Raw genomic sequence first — 5,476 nt, 5'->3', positions numbered from 1 at the left:
GCACCTGCTTTGGTCTCCCTCATCCCTTTCTCGTCAAGGTGGATTGGCAACGTTTGTGCTCCCCCACGGGGCCACCTTTCTGTTTGGCAGGGGCCATGCCACTAGAGTTTAGAGGTCACAGGAGATGCTCAGTTAACTCCTTCCCTTCTCATGCATGTATTTTTTTTTTCATGCTATTCTTGGGGGTAAACTCAAGGCCTAGTGCCGTCTCTGAACTTTTCCACTCAAGGCTGGCACTCTACTACTTGTGTCATGAGCCTCATGTTTCAAACCTCAATCCTCAGATCTCAGCCCAGAATAGTGAGGTTACAGGCGTGAGTCACCAGTGCCCAGTTTTACCAGGACGTTTTTGAGGGCATTTTCTAGTGATCTTGTCCCATTCCTTCTGGAAGGCTGCCCTTTGCAGGTAGGGATGACAAGTAGAAAGTTAATGCAGGGGCGCGATATTGAAAGATCACACACATCTGTTGCAGTTCTGCTCAAGCCAGCTTCATCTTCCTCATGTCTCATTATTTAGGGCTCCTTTGCTTGTGTTTGTGCACCTCCAAACTGACCTAGAAGCACTGACCCTCGGAAGGACATCATCTTAGTTGCTAGAGAATTCTGAGAAGACAGAGCACTTTCTCAGCCCTCACTATATATTTTATGTGCTCTCTAGGGATTCTTGATTTTTTCTTTTTTTTCTTTGTGTGTGTTTGTGCGTGTGCGTGTGCGTGTGTGTGTGTGCCATGGGGCTTTATCTCTGGGCCTTAGCGCTGTTCCTGAACTCTTCAGCTCAAAGCTAGCACCACTTGAGCCACAGCATCACGCCCACTTTTCTTAGAGACTTAAGTGCCTGGGCTGCTTTGAACTGCAATCCTGAGATCACAGCCCCATGAGTAGCTAGGATTACAGGAGTGAGCTACCAGCGCCCAGCTCTTGATTTCCTATAAAGCAACAAATGCAGCCTGGATTAACACCATTGAAATTTGCATTGTAAGATGCTTTAAGAAGTGGGTGTTCAGTCAGTATGGCCAATATTCTAAACTCAGATGACAAATGCTGGTGGGGTTGTGGAGAAAGGGGAACCCTACTGCACTGCTGGTGGGATTGTAAACTAGTTCACCCACACTGGAAGGCAGTTTGGAGGTTTCTCAAAAAACTAAACATAAACCTTCCCTATGACCCAGCTATATCACTCCTGGGCATCTACCCTGAGCAGCATAACCCAGGATATGATAAGGACACCTGCTCAGCCATGTTCATCTCTACACTATTCACAATAGCCAAGCAATGGAAATAACCCAGATGCCCCATTACGGATGAATGGATGCAAAAAAATGTGGTACATATATACAATGGAATTCTACATAGCCACCAGACAAGCTAAAATACTGGCATTCGCTGGGAAGTGGATGAATCTAGAGCGAATCATGTTGAGTGAGATAAGTCAAGACCAAAGGAACAAAAGGTGCATGGTATTCTTGATATGTGGATATTAGATCCAAACAGCACAAGAGCAAGGACTGAATACTCAGGTACTCCAGGTCATTGACATGAATTTAGAGATACAAAGACATATAGGTCTATGATAGGATATATATTCTATAGACATATATATCCTATTGATATACAGATCAATATGTATCTGACAGCTTAATTTTAATTATGTTCTCAAATTTATGTGCCAGTGGTTGCAAACAGATTTTTTTGAATACTTGTTTGTAGGACATAACATTTAAAATATGATGTAAAAACTTAGTGTTAATAAGAAGTTTTAATTTAAAAATTGTAATAAGAGTGATATGATTGGCCAGTGAAGAGCAGGTCTCTTTTCCTCCCTGGCTGTCTGAAGGTCTGCCGCCATTATGAATGAGTAACTATTCGCACCAGGAAGTTCATGACCAAACGACTACTTCAGAGGAAGCAGATGGTTATTGATGTCCTTCGCCCTGGAAAGGCAACAGTACCTAAGACAGAAATCCGGGAAAAACTTGCCAAAATGTATAAGACCACACCCGATGTCGTCTTTGTATTTGGATTCAGAACCCATTTTGGTGGTGGCCAGACAACTGGCTTTGGCATGATTTATGATTCCTTGGATTATGCAACGAAAAATGAACCCAAACACAGACTTGCAAGACATGGTCTGTATGAAAAGAAAAAGACCTCCAGGAAACAGCGAAAGGAACGCAAAAACAGAATGAAGAAAGTCAGAGGTACTGTCAAAGCCCATGTTGGAGCTGGCAAAAAGCCAAAGGAATGAAGATCCTGCAATGACTTGACCTGCAGTGATGATGGATTTTTCAGAGGGATTAATAGTTAAAAAAAATAAAACAAAACAAAACAAATTGTAATAAAAGAAGTGAGTACTTTGGCAGGCTCGGGTGGCTCACACCTATGATCCTAGCTACTTGAGGCAGATCTGATGAGCGTAGTTCTAAGATAAGTCTGTGAGACTCTTATCTTTAGTTAACCAGCCAAAGGCTGGAAGTGGCAGTGGAAGTGTGGCCCAAGTAGAATACTAGGCTTGAGTAAAAAAAGGTCAGAGACAGTGCCTAGTTCCTGAGTCAAAGCTCTATGATGGAGGCGGGAGGGGGGGGGTAGGAAAGACAAGGCACAAGCTTGCAATTTCTTACCTCAAATGTGTCTGATGGAATTTTTAGTTTGGTCCAACTTCGTATCTGTTTTCCTAAGGCCTCCATTCTTCCAAAACCCAGTATATCTCATTTAACTAAAATCCACTTGGGAAAACAGTTCTCTGCCACCTCTCAAGACTTGTGGATAAAGTACATGCACCTGAGGGACCAGTCTTGCGTTTTCCACTTACCTCACACTTCTGGGGATTTAATATTTGCTGCAAAGCCTGTTGGATTGCATCATCTTTCTCCCATGTGTCTTTATATGAATCAGATGGCAGAATGGTAGGTAAAGACCTTACCGTTTATTTGTTGGAAAAAGTTCCAGTTAATTGGCCAACTCTTATCAGAAATGAAATTATACTGTGACAGAAAATTATTCCATTCATAGCTGGTGCTCTGCCACTTAAGCCACACCTCCAGCAACAGCTTTTTTGTTGGTTAATTGGAGCTAAGTCTTACAGACTTTCCTGCCTGAGCCGACTTTGAAGGTTGATCCTCAGTCTCTAGCAGCTAGGATTACTACATGAGCCATCATGGAAATTTTCTATGAGAAATCTGTGACCTGTGGCGTTTTAAACATTCTGAATAGGAACTCTGAAGTACTTGGTTTGTGTCCACGGCAGTGGCAGGGGCTCTTGGCCTGGCATAACAATGCAATCTTCACCCAGTTTAACTCAGCTGCCTGGCCAGCAGTGAGGCCTGGAGGAGCGGGAGTGGGTGCTGGGCTGAGGACTTCGGGTTGGATTCAGGAGCTGTGCTGGGATGAGGAAGTGGCTCAGAAGTCACCTTTGGGCTGGACTTGGTGGCATGAATGAGATACAGCACTGAGATGAAGCTGTACTGGCGTCACAGGGAAGGAGACAATGAGCGAATCAGTCTCTGCGCTCTGGGATGAACAATGAGCTATATACCTGGGCTATCATGGAAAACAAACATCCACCCACTGGCATCTCTCAACACAGCCATCACTCAATTTTATTCCAGAAATGGATCCCTGTGTGTCAGGTTTGGTTCCAAGAGGTGGTATCCATCCTTTGATTATTCAATTTAAAATGTTTTAAAATAAACTGAACTTGGACTCGACAGCAGTATTCCACTTCACACTAAATCAGGACGAGACTTCCTGGTCTGGGGACTAGAAGCTAAGAATGTATGTCAAGTATACTGTTGGAGCTTGGACAGACAGTTCCAACTTTCCCTACATCCACAACACACCGAGCATCTCACTATCGTACAGACACTGGCCCAAGGAATAATTCGGTGGCTTTGGTAACTTACAGCAGAGCAAGGATAATTAGCATCTGAAGACATCCAGAGGAATATTTATCTTACAGATTAATCAGATTATAGACAGTAATGCCTGCTCCATTCTCCACACAAGACAGGTAGTGTGACCCAGTTCTGAGGACCTCAGGACCGGCAGTGAGTGTTCCTCTAAGGACTTCCCCCTGTGGCACTTCTGATCTTTGGGTTCAACAAGTGATCACATATACATGTCCGTGAGTTCCCGGGGGACAGACAGGTGCTAACCCCACAGCTCAGGGAGGAGGGGCTGAGCCCCACAGAGCTCTGATAGCCAATCCTGCAGCAGGCAGTGGGCGGTGGACGTTCTTGCTGTCCTGAGCCATTCCTTCTCAAGTGATTTGTCTTTTATAACTTCACAAAGGTAATTTTACTACCTTCTGGATTTTCAGCAGGGCCTTTATGGTAGCAGCTAAGTTCTAAAAGCAATGCTTGAGATTTTTTTTTTTAAGTCACCCAGACCTTTTGGGGGGCTATTTGAGGTTCCAGAGCAGAAGACTCCTTGCTGGGCCTTGTGGACTTCACACCTGAAAGTCTTTAGGTCTGTCCCTGGAGGACGCCTTGCCCACACCCACATGTCAGCCCCCAGCTGTCCTCATCCAAACCCAAGAGGCACTTCTTTCTCTGGGAAACTGTGATTTTTCTTTCCTAGAAGTGGATGAGGTCTGGGGAACCATTGCAGCAGGGAGAGGAATCTGAACTCTTCTCTAAAGCATCGAGATCTGCCATGTTGACATTACTCAGAAATCAACTGCCATGGAAGCGAGCCCTAGATCTCAGTGGCCCCACAATAATTTCCTGGTCCCAGCGAAGCCCAGTGCCCTCAAGTAGGGCGTGGAGGGAGGCAGGCACCCAGGCTCTGTGCGGTCCTGCAGGGCTTAAGCCTGATGTGAAGGCTGACAGCCCAGAGCAGGTCAGGAACCCCCGAACCAGCGGACTCATCACTCAGGGCTGCGCCATCTTCCCTCAGGAAAGCGGAGGGAGGAAAGTGGGAAGAACCACCTGGAAGTGTGAAGATGGCAGCCTAGAAATGCCTGTCCACTTCTGTCCATGTTCCCTGAACTACTGTGTCCTGTCTAGCTGTGGGAAAGGGAACTGGAAACAGGGTTTGGTGAGCGCTTAGTGTTACATCTGCTACAGTGAGACCCACATTTATTACACTGTGCCAATGATAATACAGCTGCGGATGATGCAGACACTACATGACAAATGTCCTAGATGCTAACAAAGAATTATACAGGCATTGCGTACGACAAAGAGAACATGATACACTTGGAACCCTGCTGACAAATAAGAGTGACAGGACAAAACGACACAATCACACCAATGCTAAGTGAGGGTTGAGGTGGAACAGCCGAGGACCACTCACATTCAACAATGGTGGCTGCTGGAGAGCAACGAGATAGGACGTACCTGCATTCCACAGGGTGGTAACACACCCTCTGCCGCCCAGGTGCCGGGGACTATGGCTGTGTACTACCATATCCACAACACAGGGCTTTCAAGCTTTACTGGAACGGAAATCCACTTCTACTGGAGTTGTCTTCCAAAAC

At 45.6% G+C, this 5,476-nt stretch overlaps 1 pseudogene; it reads left to right on the top strand.

The window, feature by feature from the left end:
- The first annotated feature begins 1,790 nt into the window (after positions 1 to 1,790).
- Positions 1,791 to 2,285, top strand: LOC150061196 (small ribosomal subunit protein eS24 pseudogene; annotated as a pseudogene).
- The last annotated feature ends 3,191 nt before the right edge of the window (positions 2,286 to 5,476 follow it).

The sequence above is a fragment of the Megascapheus bottae genome, chromosome 6 (genome assembly GCF_031878675.1).
Source record: "Megascapheus bottae isolate mThoBot1 chromosome 6, mThoBot2.hap1, whole genome shotgun sequence".
In the NCBI taxonomy this organism is placed as follows: Eukaryota; Metazoa; Chordata; class Mammalia; order Rodentia; family Geomyidae; genus Megascapheus; species Megascapheus bottae.
This window is presented reverse-complemented; position numbering and strand designations above follow the sequence as displayed.